Consider the following 19,612-nt stretch of genomic DNA (forward strand, 5'->3'; position numbering starts at 1 on the left):
CTGCCCAAAATTGACAAAAACTAAAGATTAACTATTTAAATTCAAGTCCTGCTTCGGTTACGATCCTGCTGCCAATTTTTATACGCCACTGTTGAGAAGCTAAAAAACTTCAGTGGTTCCTCAATCTTAGCTAGTACATGAAGATCCAGAACTAAGATCCAGCAGAACCAACACTGTTAATTTATGATTATCAAGGTTACATCCTAAATCATTTAGAATCACGAGGAGGGCCGTCTCACTGCTGTGTGGTTCACGCTAAAGCCAGACTGACAATTTTCAAGAACAATACAATTTTCCTAAAAAGTCCTTCAGTTGGATACAATTTGTTTTTTTTCCTTGTTTTACTTAAAGTACTTTGTGTTTAGAAAACACAAATCGCTGCCTGTCACTCTGGCCCTTATAGAATTTTAATTTTTGCTTCAGAACTTTGCTTTCCTATTCTATCCGAGCGAGATGAACCCGAAGTACTTGGAGGATAGGTTGTTCGAATTTTACAAAATACTTTGGAAAGGTTCCTCGAGGCCACCTTTAGCATAGGTTACTCCTGATCAACCTTTGTTTTTTGTTTTGTTTTTAACAATTAAGAAAATACAAACGTGGCAACAAGTCTTCACAACATCGTGACATTACTGCCAAGGGAGCATTGTCATATTACAACACAGACAAATATAACGAGCAAAAAAACTTAAAAAATAACTACATAAAACAGAGAACAATATATATTTATATGTATACATACATATATAACTACATACAGTGAGTATATCAACAGCAATAAAATGGCAAAGTTAGGAAGTATTTTAATAACGTGGTGGGGAATGCCTTCAAGATATTATAGAATGTTCTTTTGGTCTTTTAATTACTTTTAATGCTTTGGTATAGATTTCAAATTCGTTTAGGAAATTGTTTAATTTCGGGGAAGATTTTTTAAATTTCTTTGTGTGGATAAAATTTTTTGCCATCCACAATATGATATTTGCACAGAGTTCCTTATTCATATTTTGAAGAATGACTCCAAATGTTATATGATCCCTTGAAAGAGAGGCCAGAAACGAAGTGATCATTGGATTGATCCAAAGACGTACGGTATATCCTTCCAAAATGCTTGAATTATTGGACATGGGAAGAACATATGGTCAGTGGTTTCAATATCATTTTTGCAAAATGAGCAGGCATTATCTTCAATATTGAATCGTGATCTTAGTAATTGTTTAGATGGAGAAATATTATTCATGATTTTAAAGTGAGTTTCCTTTAATTTAGGAGATATTGTAAGTTTGAAATACATGGTTCTTACTTTATTCACTTTAATCTCATAAAATTTATTCTGAATGGCATTTTTGTTTTGTCTGTCAGGAAATATTTTTTGGGGTGTCGATAACTGGGGATTGATTTGTTGATAGTGCATTATATTCATCGTCAAGGACACAAATTGTTAACAAATTGCGTTTAATAATTCCATGAAGGCAGATTTTTGTGACTTGAAATTGTCCCAATTTACTTTCAACGTGCCATTAGGCGGTCCAAATCTGTTGCTTTTGGGCCACCTTCCCCTATTTCTTTAACCATGTGACTTTTTTCCCCATGTAATGTGGCTCTACTCCTTAGCAGCCTTTACGAAAGGAAATTTATGACCCGCAATCCTTTAGTACGGCAGCAACAGACACGTTTGACCAGGGCTCACCAACCTTTTTGAAACCAAGAGCTACTTCTTGATACTGATTCATGCCAAGTTTGATACACACGTCGGAAAGAACAAATTTTGCTCAAATTACCTTTAATTATATTTGTTATTATTCAAAATTATATATATTCATTAAAATTGAAGACATTGCTCATAATAATGATTTCTCACAGTATTTCTTAACAGCGATATTAGGAATCAACACTTGTTTAAATCTCTGCAAGTGTCGGAAATCACAATGTCACATTTTCATCGCCACGAACAAATTGTTTACAAATCATGTTGAACTGGTCGCCAGCCATCCGGCCTGGGTTGTCATATTGTGTCCAGCTTAATAAAAAAAATAAACTTGTACTGAAGGACCTTTTATGCGTTGCATAACTTTTTTTTAAATTTTGCAATTAAATATATAAACAAACACAATGTATTGTTACTTTATTGTTATATTCATGGTCAAAGTAGACACTTATCTTAAAAGTTTGTCGGTCTGCCTTTAGAAGATGCTGGTGTTCCTGTCCACTTTATCACTTTAGGGACATTGAATGCATCGTCATCTTCAGCTGTTCCGTCTGGAGAAATTTGAAATTAAGATTGTGGGACACAAAAAGAAAGCGATGTGATATTACTTGATTGGAGGTTGATGGAGGTCTTAGTTGACCAAGATTTAGTCATGCATTACAGTTGTTTGCTGCAAACAAATTATTTCAGAGGGGGAAATATTTGATATGAAAACAAACTTAATATTGAAATAAAACCAAGATCATAGAAACGAAAACTGTCTTTATCTGTAATTATTTTGTATTTGTCAACACCTAGTAAGAGAGACTGACTAAGTTTAAAAGTATCCATCCATCCATCCATTTTCTGAGCTGCTTCTCCTCACTAGGGTCGCGGGCGTGCTGGAGCCTATACCAGCTGTCATCGGGCAGGAGGCGGGGTACACCCTGAACTGGTTGCCAGCCAATCGCAGAAGTTTAAAAGTAGATATTATATATAATCAAGCTGCAGCAATATGGCGGCCACTCTGACGTGTGGAAGTAGTGGGCGGGTCAATAGGCCCTTGCTCCCTTAGGTGTGCTTGTTGCTTCGGCCGCTAAGTGCCGTCGTTGTAGCCGGGTGGGTGGGGTGTGCCAATAGTATCTGCCCCCGAAGAAGAAAAAGGTTTGTTTGTTCAGTTCAGTCAGAGCGGTGAGTGGGGCATCTCATGAAAAAACAGCCGAGTTGTTCCCAGGAAAAGGACCTGCCGTGTCCGACCAACCGATGAAGCCTCCTCTCCGCTTGACTTTCGTAACTTAACGAGGACTAAATATTAGTGGGAAAACAAGACAAAAAGTCCCCCAAAGCTGTGGAAAAGTTGCCTGAGTAAAAAACCAAGCGAACCCTGGTGACGTTTTTTTTTTTTTTTTTTTTTCCTCCCCAGCTAGCTGTTGCACAGCTACTCACTCTTTCATTGTGCTTTTGTGGGATAAAATATTGCTTTCTGTTGGAATAATACGTTATTGAATTTGTGACTCTACTGGAACTAACTATAAGGTAAGTTTCGCTTTTAATAAGTGCGTTTCACACCTTTTGTTCGCCTTTAAAAGTTGGCCGTGTTTCAACTGTTCGACGACAAAAGAAAGAATGTGTGTCTTCGGGCGGTTACGTTTGCCCGTGGATTAACATTGAAAGAAAAGGTACTTTTATTACCGCACGGATGCATTTTTTTGTAAAGTAATGTGTTTTTTGTGTTGCCTAATCTATTCCTCAAAAGAATGTGTGAAAGTTTGAACAAAAAGTCGGCCACTGAGGCAAGCAAACAGCACTTATTTGTTCACCGAATGTGATTTATTACTTTAATTTTTTTAAATAAAATTTTAAAAAACAGGTTTCCTACCTCTTAAACCTTACTATCATTCACTAACTTATCATTTCATTCTAATTTGCTCTTTATATCGCTTTTTTTATTATTTTATACCGTCGTAAAGTGGCTCATGTGGTTTAATGCGAATCTTGCATTAAAGTGTGTGTAAAAGGTACACGTATACAGTATTTCCTGGTATTATATATGCATTCTCAACTCAATAAATATTAATATTTGTAATGTTGGTGTTGAGCTGGTCTGTCCCGGTTTTGGAATACCTCTTTGGACCTCGGGGAGCGATGGTGAGTCCCAATCACAGCCCAATATAAGAAGAAGAAATTGCTCTTCACGGACATTTTACTGAAAGTGCGTAGTTTAACTTTAATAACATCTAGACTTCTTTTTAGGCTGGTCACATAAAGTTAAAGTACACGTAAAACGGATACATTAATTACTGTATGTACTTCTTGCCATCTAATAGAAGACCATTCATTTGTCACTATGCGTCACTGGCATAAATAGATGAACAAAGATACATTATTTATTGTAAATATATTTTTGAGCAATTAAGTACACAGGTATATACAGTAAAGGAAGAGGTCATTTAAATGGCCACATTGCTCCATCTTGTGATCGGATCGGTTATCGTTTTTTTAAACTTTGTGATCGGCCCCAAAAATCCTGATTGTGTAAAGCCTAATATGTACTTCCTGGCATCTAATAGAAGACCATTCATTTTTTCTGTCTGTCACTATGCCTCACTGGCATAAATAGATGAACAAAGATACATTATTTATTGTAAAAAAGAAAAAAGAAAAAGAGCAATTAAGTACACAAGTATATACAGTAAATGAGCAAGCCATTTAAATAGACACATTGCTCCATCTTGTGATCGGATCGGTTATCGTTTTTTAAACTTGCTGATCGGTGATCGGTCGCAAAAATCCTGATCGTGTAAAGCCTACTTATTGTTAGCATTAGCATTCTGATTCTACAGACCGGAAATGCCAACTTTGGAGACATATTATTAACAAAAATTCGGGTCAAATTTCAACTTGTCTGCGATTGGCTGGCAACCAGTTAGGGTGTACACCGCCTCCTGCCCGATGACAGCTGGGATAGGCTCCAGCACGCCCGCGAACCTAGTGAGGAGAAGCGGCTCAGAAAATGGATGGATGGATGGATGGATTTCGACTTGTATGACGAAGTTTTGATGCCAATGTGAACTGAACTACCCTGAAAACATAAGAAATGTACACTTTAGGGGAAAAAAACATCTTAAGTTTTGACTCTCCCCTCGTGGCAGATTTGTAGCATTCCCAGACCACAAATGTCTGAAACAACAAAAGGCACATTACTGCCATCTACAGGACTGTATTGAATGTCTTAATCTGACATTTCAAGTGTACATTTGTGATTAGTTTTAAGGATTTTGAATAATTTTGTTTTCCTTTGTGGCGGTATGGTAGACGACTGGTTAGCACATCTGCCACACATTTCTGAGGACCGGGGTTCAATTCCGGCCTCGCCTGTGTGGAGTTTGCATGTTCTCCCCGTGCCTGTGCGGGTTTTCTCCGGGTACTCCGGTTTCCTCCCACATCCCGAAAACATGCATGGTAGCATAATTGAAGACTGTAAATAGCCCGTAGGTGTGAATGTGAGTGCGAATGGTTGTTTGTTTATAAGTGCCCTGCGATTGGGTGGTGATCAGTTCAGGGTGTATCCGCCTATCGCCCGAAGATACAGTAGCTGGGATAGGCTCCAGCACGCCCACGACCCTAGTGAGGATAAGCAGTATGGAAAATGAATGAATGTTTCCATTTGTGATATGTTTAAATACAGATTTCAAGATTAGGCTGATTGAAGAAGTATTTTTTTTTTAAAGTTAAACTGGCTACCTCCATTTTGTCTTGCCAGTCTCTATAGTTTGTCAATACAACTTTAAAAAAAAAAAGTATTTTTTACTTCCATTTATCTGACATGCTTGCAACACAGCATGCTTTGAAAGTATCCCTGGAGACTCCAGTGTGGTTCTGATTTATTGTGTGTATCAAGTCCAACATTCAGTGGTCCACATGGAGGTCTTGGCTTGCACTCTGCTGGTTAACCAGAAAATCTGGCCAGATGGTACTGCAGATGTCCTCTTCTTCTCTGACAAGTCGGGACTTGTCGGACCTGCCTGGCTGACTTCCCGTGAAGGAATTGTATCCTGAGGCTTTTTTTTTTTTCATGTCGAATTGTTCATGTAGTCTAGCAACAAATCGAAAATAAAATATTTCGACGTACACAACAAATGTCCTGTTCCTCATTTGTCCTGCTAATTGGAGACATGAGGACAGTGAGTCACTTCCTGAGCTATGCCTTAGACATTTTTTCCAGAGACGGTGTAGAAAAGTCTCCGGAGTCTGTGTTACAAAAACTAAGACCCACTCACCCCCACACACACACACACTCTCCTCCGCCTAGTTGTCATCTTTGAGTCATGGATGATGACTTTTTCTTCTTGAGAACTCATGTAACAATACAGTGAAACCTCCACAGTGTAGCAGAAGTTGGTCAAGTTTCCAAAATATGTAAAGGGAATTAATTTGTCGCCATCATGACACCTTTATTGGTCATGTCACATTTTAACATTTTTAACCAGTGGTGGGCAAACTGTTGTGATCAAGGGCCATGTTTGATTTTTAAGAGGAAAAAATAAATGTTCCAAAGTAAATTTTTAAAAGTATGTGGAATAGTTCAATAACTAATTATAATTTAAACCTCTGTTTATGAATTAATTAACAAATTATTTAATAAAATACAAAGAAAATTGAACCAACTTTTACTAATATTTTCAAAATTATATTATTTACAATAAATCATAAATCAAAGGATGACGTGTTGTGGCAACCCCTCACGGGACAAGCCGAAAAGAAAAGATGATTGATTGAAATATGTGCAATTATTTATTTTAATTAAGTAATAATTAATTTAGTTTTACTTTATTTGTAATTAATTAATCAATTGTTTGATAAAATACATTCAAAATTGTTAAGTGTATAACGACAAACTTTAAACATAGTAAATTTGATATTTTTCACAACACGATAGAATTGGTCTGTCCCACGTTGTAATTTAAAGTATTGAAAATAGCTTGTGAACAATTTCTTAACTCTCTTGAAAGCTTGAACTGTCTGAGAAGTGTCATACAACACTGCCTCTTCCTCATTTCGCAGGAGCCGTGCGGCGTTATGTCACCTTAAGATTTAGTCTGGATGTGTTTTATATACACCACTGTGAAAAAGTATTGCCCCCCTTCTCAAATTCTTATATTTTTCCAAAGTTTCCCCACTTTAATGTTTAAGATCATCAAACAAATGTAAATATCAGACAAATATAACCCAAGTGAACTTAAAATGCTGTTTTGAAATGGTGATTTCATTTATTAATGGAAAAAATAAACCTATTCAATGTTATCTGGCCCTGTGTGAAAAAGTAATGGCCCCTAAACCTAAACTGGTTGGGCCATCCTCAGCAGCAACAACTGAAATCAAGCGTTCAAAGTTATCTGGCCCTGTGTAAAAAAAGTATTACTTAAACAAAAGTTTGACCACCACTTGTTAAATCATTAATTAATTGTGGCTAATCACAATTTTTGATAAATTTTCACAGATCACACCCAAGCATGATTACCTCCAGACCTGTTCAATCAAGAAATCCATCCATCCATTTTCTGACCCGCTTCTCCTCACTAGGGTCGTGGGCGTGCTGGAGCCTATCCCAACTATCATCGGGCAGGAGGCGGGGTACACCCTGAACCGGTTGCCAGCCAATCGCAGGGAACATACAAACAAACAACCATTCGCACTCACATTCACACCTCCGGGCAATTTAGAGTCTCCAATGCATGCATGTTTTTGGGATGTGGGAGGAAACCGGAGTGCCCGGAGAAAACCCACGCAGGCACGGGGAGAACATGCAAACTCCACACAGGCAGGGCCGGGGATTGAACCCCGCACCTCAGAACTGTGAGGCTGATGCTCTAACCAGTCGTCCACCGTGCCTCAATCAAGAAATCACGACAGTTGGGCAAAAGATCTAAAAAAGCTGCAACAAAAATGACACAATCCAAAGAAATTCCAGAACAGTCGAGAAATAAAGTAATTGACATTTATCAGTCTGGAAAGGATTATAAAAGCCATTTCTAAAGCTTTAGTATTCCAGCGAACGATAGGGAGAGCCATTATCCTCCATTGAGAAAGCATGGAACAGTGGTGAACCTTCTCAGGATTGACCGGTCAAAAAAGATTACCCCAAGAGAAGAGCATTGACTCATCCAGGAGGCCATAAAGGAACTCAGGACAACTTCTAAAGAATGGCAGGCCTCCCTTGCCTCAGTTAAGGTCAGTGTTCATGGCACAACTATAAGACAGAGACTGGGAAAAAATTACATCCTTGGCAGAGTTCCAAAGCGAAAACCACTGCTGACCCAAAAAATAAAAACATAAAGGCTTTTGTTACGTTTGCAAAGAAACATCAGAATTATTCCCAAGACTTTTGGGACAATATTATATGGACTGACGAGATGAAAGTTGAGCTTTTTGGAAGGTGTGTGTCTCGTTACAGCTAGTGTAAATATAGGACAGAATTTCAGAAAAAGAACATACCAACAGTCAAATATGGTGGTAGTGTGATGGTCTTGGGCTGCTTATTCATTCAGGACCTGGACAACTTGCTGTGATTAATGGAACCATGAATTCTGCTCTTTAACATAAAGTTCTGAATCAGAATCAGAATCATCTTTATTTGCCAAGTATGTCCAAAAACACACAAAGAATTTGTCTCCGGTAGTTGGGGCCGCTCTAGTACGACAACAGACAGTCAATTTACAGAACACTTTGGAGACAGAAAGACATTGCCAAAAAAAACAGTCACTGAGCAGTAAAGGGTTGTTAGTTATCTGGTAATGCCGGTATATTTATTTATTAATTTATTTTTTTTTACAATTGTGCAAAAAGATGCAGAGTCCTCTAGCACTTAGAGCAGTTCGAATGACTAATATTGCAATAGTCCGGTGCAATGACCATTGTGCAAAGGGCGCTGAGACTTCAACGAGTGTATGCGGTTTAAAGTGACGAGTAGTGCGATAATCTGGGACAATGTTGGTTGTGCAAATGTTACAGATACTCCTCAATCAGTGTGCAAATGGAGAAGATGCTACTCTGGCATGAGTGGCCAGTATATGAAAATAGTGCAGCATGGCGAGACAACTACAGTGAGTGCACGAGTAATACATAATTGGCCCCACGGAAATGTGACAACGAACTCAAGTCAAAAAATTGCCAGCATGTTGTAAAGGAATTGTAGGTTAGGTGTTTAAGAAGTTGATCGCAAGAGGGAAGAAGCTGTTGGAATGTCTACTAGTTCTAGTTTGCATTGATCGGTAGCGCCTACCTGAGAGAAGGAGCTGGAAGAGCTGGTGACCGGGGTGCGGAGGGTCCGAGAGGATTTTGCACGCCCTTAGTTCTGGCAGCGTGCAAGTCCTCAATGGTGGGTAGGGGGGTACTGACAATCCTTTCAGCAGTTTTGATTGTCCGTTGCAGTCTGAGTTTGTCCTTTTTTGTAGCAGCACCAAACCAGACTGTGATGGAAGAACACAGGACTGATTCGATGACCGCTGTGTAGAACTGTCTCAGGAGCTCCGGTGGCAGGCCGTGCTTTCTCAGAACCCGCAGGAAGTACATCCTCTGCTGGGCCTTTTTGAGGACGGAGTTGATGTTGGTCGCCCACTTCAGGTCCTGAGAGACTGTAATTCCCAGGAACTTGAAGGTCTCGACGGTTGACACATGGCAGCTGGACAACGTGAGGGGCAGCTGTGGCGAAGGATGCCTCCCGAAGTCCACGATCATCTCTACAGTCTTGAGCGTGTTCAGCTCCAGGTCGTGTCGGCTGCACCACAACTCCAGCCGCTCCGCTTCCTGTCGATATGCAGACTCGTCACCGTCCTTGATGAGGCCGATGACAGTGGTGTCATCTGCAAACTTCAGGAGTTTGACAGTCGGGTGCGCTGAGGTGCAGTCGTTCGTGTAGAGAGAGAAGAGCAGCGGAGAGAGGACACAACCTTGGGGCGCCCCAGTGCTGATGCTGCGTGTGGATGAGGTGGCCTCCCCCAGCCTGACCTGCTGTGTCCTGCCTGTCAGAAAGCTGTAAATCCACTGGCAGATGGCAGGTGAGACGCTGAGCTGGAGAAGCTTGGATGAAAGGAGTTCAGGGATGATGGTGTTGAACGCTGAGCTGAAGTCCACGAACAGGATCCTCGTGTAGGTCTCTGCACTGTCGAGGTGTTCGAGGATTAAGTGCAGTCCCATGTTGACTGCATCATCTGCAGACCTGTTCGCTTGGTAGGCAAACTGCAGGGGGTCCAGCAGGGGACCTATGACACTCTTGAGGTGGTCCAGCACGAGACGTTCAAAGGACTTCATCACCACAGATGTCATGACCACAGATGTCAAAGCGACAGGCCTGTAGTCATTTAGACCCGAGATTGCAGGTTTCTTGGGGACTGGAATGATGGTGAAGCGTTTGAAACAGGATGGAACTTCGCACAGTTCCAGAGATCTATTGAATATCTGTGTGAAGACTGGAGCGAGCTGGTCCGCGCAGACTTTGAGGCAAGATGGGAAACATGGTCTGGGCCTGCCTCTTTTTTAAATCTTTTGTTGTTTGAAGATGCGTCTCACATCCTGGAGAGAGAATGTTCAAAGTCCAGACTTGACTCTGATTGAAATGCAGTGGCATGACTTTAAAAAGGCAGTTTGTGGTAAAAAAAATCCTCCCTTTTTGATGAATTTAAACAATTCTGCAAGGAAGAATGGACCAACAACAAAACAGTTTGGGAAGATGACGTAACCACAGTCATTTGACATTAAATGTTTTTTGTCTGGTCAGCGAGTCAGTGTGAGCGCACAGTTTAAAGAGGATGGTTGGGGCAGGCAACACGTCTTACTGTTTTCATCAATAACAGTCTTAATAAAGTAGTGATTTTTGTTTTAGTGCAGGGGTGTCATACACATTTTTGTCACGGGCCACATCGTAGTTATGACTTCCCTCGGAGGGCCGCTACGACTGTGAACCCATATAAATGAAAGATTACCTCATATACTGTAATTACATACAGTATACGGAACACATTGAATAACCAGTTTTGAAATCAGAAGCCTTTAAAAACGTTTTTCAACTATGAATTTTTTTTTTCAAAGGTGGATTGGTAACAAAAAATGTTTGCAAATATCTCAATGGTATTACACCAGAACACAATGAGCAATTTTGATTTGGTTTTGCGGGCCACATAAAATTATGTGGCGGGCCGGATCTGGCCCCCGGGCCACCAGTTTTACACCTGTGTTTTTGTGTATTCAGTTAGCGATTGAACATGATTTAGGGTGGTGTAAGCAGATTTAAAAAATGATGTAATCACTGAAATGGTATCACACTTATGCATGCTTTTCGTTCAAGTTGAGCATCATCTGGAGGTCTGGCATCTCCTCCATGTCACCCACAAACCGTCACCATTTTGTTCAGTTACAAGATAGCCATGCAGCCTGGGTAGATCGGCCAATTGGAACATGATGTTGACAGTGCGTCCTGCGCTTACTGACTTCAAGTTATCATCTTGCCTATTAAAACCTGAACTGTGAAACCACTTTAAATAGTCCATAAATGTGCTACACATCCATTTTCTTTAGCACTTGTCCTCATTAGTGTCACAGGTGAGCTAGAGCCTCTCGCAGGTGACTTTAGGCAAGAGCTGGGTACATCCTACACTGTTTGCCAGCCAATCGCAGGGCACGTAGTCGGGCTGTGGAATTTATGGAAAAAATATCAGTATCGCGATAATGGCACGTGGAATATATTGTATTGCAAAGACGTGGAATAAATTTATACGCATCCGCCATTGTTTGCTTTGTTGGGTGAGTTTGATGTTTATCCAAGTTTGATCAATCAGATGTGACGTCACCCCGCCCCTAGATACTGGTCTCATATTGGCTAGAATGGACCCATAGGCTTACTTACAGTACTAAGAATCTCAGAAGCAGCAGGCATAGGAAGAATGGCAGACGTGGGCTAGAAGGAAATCAGCGAGCCCGAAAACAACAAACAACTTTTGTCCAAAATGTATAACACGTCTGAAATATGGGAGAATACATATAGCCTGCTTATTTTGCCACGTGAAAAAAGGTATTTATTTCATCCATCCATCCATTTTCTGAGCCGCTTCTCCTCACTAGGATCGTGGGCGTGCTGGAGCCTATCCCAACTATCATCGGCCAGGAGGCGGGGCACACCCTGAACTGGTTGCCAACCAATCGCAGGGCACATATAAACAAACAACCATTTGCACTCACATTCACACCTACGGGCAATTTAAAGTTGTCACTTAACCTACCATGCATGTTTTTGGGATGTGGGAGGAAACCGGAGTGCCCGGAGAAAACCCACACAGCCACGGGGAGAACATGTAAACTCCCCGCAGGCGGGGCTGGGGATTGAACCCTGGACCTCAGAACTGTGAGGCAGACGCTCTAACCAGACGCTCACCATGCCGCCGGTATTTATTTCATTACATAATAAAAATATTTCTTTGAGCAAAGTTAAATATCACAATAATGTCTATCACAATATTCAATACCCATATCGCACGTTTTTCCAATTTTGTGGCAACTTAACATATGCAATCATGTAGGCATTCTTTCACACTCATACCTACGGGCAATTTAATCGTCAATAAAGCTAACATGTACTGTATGATTTTGGAATGAGGCTGACATGCTAACCATTCGTTCAATGTGTAAATTTCACCAAATTTTCACCTGATTTCAATTCGTCCGACTCGATTTTGAGTGGTCCCATTTCAAGTCTTGTGGGTTGTCGTTAGTCTTCACAAGGGATCACCTGCTCCCGACCAGTCGTATCACATCCAGATGAATTTCTAACAGGATTACTGAGATTTTTCCAACTCTCGATTCCGAACATGCTAAAATCTTGTTTAAGGTTTTTATTCCTTTGTTTTTTCACACAGATCATGACACAAATCCTAGCTTAAGCATCTTTGCTACTTTACGGTTAGCATTATTTGTAGCATGAGCATGTTTTCCTCTTCTTTGATTAGCAACAGCTTGAAATGTGTATTACCACCAATAGCGGAACAGCAACAACCTGAACGTACACGTTGAACGTTAGGTTTGACTTTCGATTGGAGGTTAACTGTACACTTGGTACCCTTTTTTGTTTGATTTCCGCATTAGCTTTCCGAGTCCAGAAACAGTCTGAAACAACACCCATTTAAATGACTTGCTCATTTACTTGCTCAAAAAATTATTTACAATAAATATATCTTTGTACAATAAATATATCTTTGTTCATCTATTTATGCCAGTGAGGCATAGTGACAGACAGAACAAATAAATGTACTTCTATTAGATGGCAGGAAGTACATACAGTAATTAATGTGTGACATTTTTGTTTGTTGGTGTGCCGTGAGATTTTTCAGTTGTAAAATATGTGCCTTGGCTGCATAAAGGTTGGAAATCACTGCTCTAGTCAGGTCATATATTCTAACCAGCCAGGTCAAACCAACATTACAACATGACAGAAATAATGGGTGATAACTTACGGTAATTAAATTACTTTATTGTAATTACATTACTGCACACACACCGGAACTTTAGAGCATGATTCGACAAAACGCCTGTACAACCGTTAGTGCTGGCACTAACTTGCTAGGCTACATAACGTTTTGTTGCCTGCTTGTGAGCCGTATCGTATTAAAAGTACGTGAACATACCTCAAGCAAGCCTTGAATTAAAGTCCTCTCCCGAGCACCGGTGATCACCAACACACGCTTTCCCCCATTTAGTTCTTATACACACAACCCGATTGATTGTTGTCTTGGTCGTGGTCACGAGTGTATCCGGTCGCGTCTGAGTTGACAAGATAAAGCCCAGTGATTGTAAAAAACTGTATGCGGTGGTATCGGAATACAAGATTTTATTGCAGTAGTCTGACATAGTGCAATCGTGAAAGGCCAAATTTGTCTTGTAGTCTGATCAACGCATTACGTGTTGTCTGTCTCAGACGTGTTGTCTGTCCCACACCTTTCGTCTGTTTATGTGGTAATAATGTGGTTTATAGCCACGTGCTAACTCCACTGTGACCAATTTGATCGGGTATTATGTCAAGGTTTTTACATGAAGCTTTAAACATGTTTTTCCATCAAATAATTAGATTTTTTTTTCTCTCTTCACACTGTGTAAACATTCTGATAGTCATGAGTTGTCTGCAACCTGTCCTGACACAACTAAAGATGCTCCTGCTTGTAGTTTGGAATGAGGAATTGTGGCTGGTCCTGGGTGTGATTCTGATTGAGGAGTCAAGCAGTGAGTGTTCGTTTGGTTCGGGGGGGGTGTCTTAGTAGTAGAGAAGCGGGGAGTCTTAATGGACTGAAAGTGGTCTAGCTGGAGCAGCAGGTGGGGGTGCGCTGTCCGTCCGACCAGCTGGCAAAGCAAGAAGGGGGATGGGTTGGCAAATGGTTATGAGACCATCACATGACCCCAAAACTCACACTCAGCCCCCCTAGGAGTGATCAAAATGTTCATCTGTATATATATATATTTTTTTAAAGCAGAGGAGGAAGCTATACATCAGCAAAGCATAACAGGAAGCAGGGTGCTAAAATAGTCACATTGTTGCAGTTGTTTCTTGTTAAGTGTTTAATATTAAAATGTGCTACCCTTAAACAAATAAATTGTTACCAAGTTGCATTGTTGAACATTGTCTAAACTTTAACAGATGTGCTTTAAAGCTTAACAACATTAAGTTGACATTTTGCGCTTGTTTATTAAACACAACCACATTACTGTTCACTTTAACTGTTTTTAATGAAAGTGAGATAAAAGTACAAATGTGAGTCAGGTAGGTGAGTCTCAGATGTTATCAAAGTGGAGCTAGTTACTCAACAATCCAAAGAGGAAGTGGCCAACAAAGACAAGGTATCGTAAAAACATCAAAGCTCAATTATTCGCTCTGTCTGCTAGAACCCCTCTTACATGTCCTAACATGACACTGTACTGTTTTTATAGTAATGCATCAACATGAAATGATCCAAACTGAACTGTTCCACTTGTTGGAAATGCATTTTTTTATAGTGCTGTCGTGACAAACTACCATTTCAGTTCTGTTTCAAGGTTTGTGTACATTTGTTTATTCGCTATTCAAGAAAAAGCACATATGATTTGTTTGACTAGAATTGTCAGATTAAAAACAAAAACAATTGTTGGCTACATTACTAGAACTCGTCATTTATGTGTCATAAAAAAAGAAAAGAAAAAAAACACAAAAAGTTATTCTGTGTTTCAGGTAACGATAAAATCCTCACCAAATTCCTGAATAAAATTTAAGCACTGAAGTGTAGTGCAGTAGTTCATCTAGTGCGGAAACATTGTTGAAAATCAACAAGTCTCATAAATAGCTGCAGCTCGTTCTTTGTCTTCGATTGGCCAGTGCGTTTCCTCAGCCGACTTCACCACTGAACTACTCCTCCTTCAGTATAACCATACAAAGTCTTGTTTACTTTGATGCTAAATATTAGCTTGTCCTCTAAGCTTTTCTCAGGGATGGACCACAAGCAAAGAGAACTGAACATTTCAACAATTTTTTACTTTTGTATTGGTCCGTTTGTTCTGTTCTTATCCAACCATGAAGTGAGAACACCTTCATGTTTGGCAATTAGCACAAGTTTAACATGAATGCTAAGAGAGTTTGCATTTGTATTTATTAACTGCAAAAAATGCTTTACCTTTTATTGTTCTTTCTCAATCATCAATCCCACTACTACTGAATGTTTTCTAAACAAAAAAGAAAAAAATTACAAAAGGCCATTTTTTTGTATTGTTAACTCATATTTTTTACGGTAGCACTAGTCCTCAATTTCTTCAAATTTATGAGTGATTTGCCTTTTTTCCCTAAATGAACTGTCATCTATGGTGTTTTTTAAAATGTATTATTATTTATTTTTTTAATTTTTTTATTTATTTTTTTTGGTCCCAGTGAGCGTAACAAGTATTTGTGGGTGTAACAAAGCTAAGTTTGTACTTTGAAAAACAAATTAAACAATCCTAAAGTGTACTTTCAAGATTTAATCCAATCTATATTTTTTATATCATTGCATCAACCTGAATGAGTTAAGTTTTTTTTTTTTTTTTTTTGCTGATCTTGCGTTTTGACTGATCTTTCATGACCCACAGAGTATTGTGCTCTATGACAAAATAAGCACCAAACCTACAAAAAAAAATAGTAGACTAGGATTGTCTGTTACAGAGCAGAATTCATGGTTCCATCAATCACAGCAAAGTTGTCCAGGTGCCGAAGGAGCAAAGCAGCCCAAGACCATCACACTACCACCACCATGTTCGACTGCTGGTATGATGTTCTTTTTCTGAAATGCTGTGCTACATTTACGACAGATGTAACGAGACACACGCCTTCCAAAAAGCTCAACTTTCATCTCGGTTGTCCATAGATTTTCCCAAAAGTCGTGGGAATCATTCAGATTTTAATTTTTTTATTTTTTTGCAAAAGACAAGCCTTTATGTTCTTTTTGGACAGCAGTGGTTTTTGCCTTGGAACTCTGCCATGGATGCCATTTTTTTCCCAGTCTCTTCCTTATTGTTGTGTCATGAACACTAATCTTAACTGAGGCAAGGGTGGCTTGCAGTTCTTTAGAAGTTGTCCTGACTTCCTTTGTGGCCTCCTGGATGAGTCATTGCTGTTCTCTAGGGGTAATCTTTGTAGGCTGACCACTCCTGGGAAGGTACACCACTGTTTCATGTTTTCTCCATGTGAGGATAATGGCTCTCCCTATGGTTCGATGGAACCCTAAAGCTTTAGAAATGGCTTTTGTAACCCTTTTCAGACTGATAGATGTCAATTACTATATTTCTCGACTGTTTTTTAAGATCTTTTGTCAAACTTGATTTTGTCGGGACAGATTCTGTTTAAGTGATTTCTTGATTGAACAGGTCTGGAGGTAATCAGGCTTGGGTGTGATGAGTGAAAATTAATTACAAATTGTGATTAGTTAACGGGGATAATTACTTTATCACACAGGGCCAGGTAACTGAATAGTTGTTTTCCTTAATTAATGAAATCACAATTTAAAAACACAATTAAGTTCACTTGGATTATATTTGTCTGATATTTACAATGGAACTGCTGAAGCATTCTGTCACTTACTTCTGAATCTTTGGCAAATTACCAATGAGCAGCCAGCATCAGGCAGCGCCGTGAAGGCGCGGAGGGACTTAAGTGAACTCAGTGATTCGTTCAGTGAACAGGTGTACTGAGGAACTGAAGGACTGAAGAGTGATACATTCGTTAAACTTATCGTTCGCGATCCGTTAGAATTCGTTTGTTGAACTTCTTTGTTTGTGATCTGCTAAGGAGCGATGTCCGAGTACGATGAGTGATTCGTTTGCGCAAGGAACGCAAGTGAACGTACTCATGAGTGATTTTAACCGGAAGTCGTGACGTCCTCGCAGGGGTAGCTTTTACGAGCAGCTGTTTGTTCAAGCTAACGGCTAATGTTGAGTCAGTCAAGCACATGAAAACAAGCACACATATTTAAAAGAAATGTAAATTAATAATAACTGTATGTACGTACGCATACATATCATTCCCACTGTTGCGCTGTGATTATTAAAAAAAAATTCATAATAATAATAATACATTAAACTTATATAGAGCTTCTCAAGACACTCAAAGACGCTTTCCACTAATCAGATGACAGTAACAGTAAGGTGAGTGAGCAGGAAGCCCGGTTGGCGGGGGCTTGTGTCAGTGACGCTGTCCACTGTGGTGGAATGCAGAGAAGTCACGCCGGCCGGCGATAGCCTAGCTGGACATCAGGGGACGCGGAAGGATGTTCGGTAGCTGAGCTCGCTGGACGCATGTTCTCGAGTCACAACCGGTCCTGGGTGTTCGAGAGCTTGCTGAGAAAGAGATAAGTAGGTGGTAATTTAGCGTATGTTTTTTTATTTTATTTTTTATTTTTATTTTTTAAATCTCCCCGCCTTTCATAGGTTACGTGACAACAACAACGCATAGTTCTTCGGTGAACGTGTTGAGTGAACGTGAACCTCAGGATGGATCATTAACTGAATGAGGAAGCACTTGAATGATTTGGTGAAAAAGAACTGAACGATTCGGTGAATGAATCTTTGATTCAGTACACTCAAAAGAACTGCCGTCCCCATCACTAAGGCGCTGTCTCGAATCAGGGCGTAACTAGCTCGACATTTGAGGGCCCAAGGCATACATCATGCATACATCATCACTAAAAAGTTTGAATTGGAGAAAATTCTACATAGTCCTGAAGATCCTTCTTGAGGATTATAAAATAACAAGTGAATCATCTCAATACTTGTAGTGTAATTGACAAGATCATTAATCAACATATAACATAGTTTACCATTTCAATCGCTTTTATATGCACATCTTAGTGATGAAAGTGTCACTTACGTCACTCTCCACTTCATCTCTGTACTTGACTTACACTGACAGCAGTGCTACTGACAAGCGCATCATTATAGAGTATTACATTTTTACAAAGCATGAAGTTAAATCAATAAGTCAGTATTCTACTGTGATGGAAGGGTTTTCTTTTCCCAATTCAAAGTAGTAAGTAAGTAATAAAATACAGATTTGTTCATCATATCAATTCATCATAACATTTTAGGCCTGGCCTACAGGAAAGAGTTATTTGTTGGCTGTATCCAATGTTGTGTTGGTCATACTGTAGAATAATTTATTTCTTGTGTTTAATGAAAAATGCTGAAGATAACGAACTTTCTCCAGAATCCCAATTGCAATATTGGTTTAAATCAAACAAACAAAACAAAAAAAATCTAAATTAAGTGTATTTTCCAAAATCGTTCATCCCTACTCCTGATTGGTGACTATGTGGTTTTAAATGGGCCCACATCGTTAAAGCTAATCGTCTTAGTTCCCAGTGACGAGGACTGGCTAAGTGTGCCTAACGGTTTAGCCACAGAAACACACGTGATGTTATGGCTAGCTACACATGTGTGGCAAGGAGATTTTTATACTGCTTAGTAGGGCTGCACGATTATGGCCAAAATAACAATCACGATTATTTTGATCAATATTGTAATCACGATTATTAATCACAATTATTCCTCATGTAAGGGAAAAATCTTGATTTTTATTTCACTACATTTAACATTTTTTCAGTTCAAAATGAATCTTTAATAATAAATAAGCACCGGGGAACAATTTGAAAAAAAAACCTTTTATGCTGATTAAAACTATAATCAGCATAAAAGTTTTTTTTTTTTAAATTGCCATGCTGATTCCAAAATTGCAGTCAGTTTTTTTCTAGCACATCGCTTTTTCTCCACAGCTTACCCTCCAGATAAGCAAAATTCCACTGCTTATCTATAGTAAGACATCTACAGCTACGTGGCAACTTATTTGTGCAGTCACAATTGAGAGTGCGGTTAGAGGTGTGTGCAGCTTCCAATAGGTCAGTACTATCAATATCTGCAAACAGAAAGCTAGCATAGTAGGAATTAAGAGGATTTGTGCTGGCTTTTCTCTTAACCTTGTAACCATGGGCATACCATTATAAGCTCTATTTCGTTTTATTCGTTTCGTTTTTTTTTTTTTTTTTTCAAAAACTTGATGTGATAGAGAAAAGTATCAGTTTTGGATTCCGCACCCAAAAATGTGTTAAAAACAGCTGGCCCGCCTCACCCGTGTGGAGTTTGTATGTTCTCCCAGTGCCTGCGTGGGTTTTCTCTAGATACTCCGATTTCCTCCCACATCCCAAAAACATGCGTGGTAGGTTAATTGAATACTGTAAATTGCCCGTAGGTGTGAATGTGAGTGTGAATGGCTGTTTATACAGTATGTGCCCTGCGATTGGCTGGTGACCAGTTCAGGATGTACCCTGCCTCTCGCCTGAAGATAGCTGGGAGAGGCTCCAGCACGCCCACGACCCTAGTGAGGATAAGCGGTACGGAAAAAGA

At 39.6% G+C, this 19,612-nt stretch overlaps 1 protein-coding gene across 2 annotated transcripts in view; it reads left to right on the forward strand.

The window, feature by feature from the left end:
* The first annotated feature begins 2,850 nt into the window (after positions 1 to 2,850).
* LOC133488559 (integrin beta-1-like) overlaps positions 2,851 to 19,612 on the forward strand; it is a 54,569-nt gene continuing 37,807 nt past the window's right edge. The window contains exon 1 of one of the 2 annotated variants that reach the window (XM_061796550.1): positions 2,851 to 3,217. The gene's annotated coding sequence lies outside the window, so the exon portion shown is untranslated. Of the gene's footprint in view, positions 3,218 to 15,967; positions 15,987 to 19,612 lie in introns of those variants that run through there. The other variant, XM_061796551.1, reaches the window with a different exon arrangement.

Source organism: Phyllopteryx taeniolatus, chromosome 14 (assembly GCF_024500385.1).
Source record: "Phyllopteryx taeniolatus isolate TA_2022b chromosome 14, UOR_Ptae_1.2, whole genome shotgun sequence".
Taxonomy (NCBI): domain Eukaryota; kingdom Metazoa; phylum Chordata; class Actinopteri; order Syngnathiformes; family Syngnathidae; genus Phyllopteryx; species Phyllopteryx taeniolatus.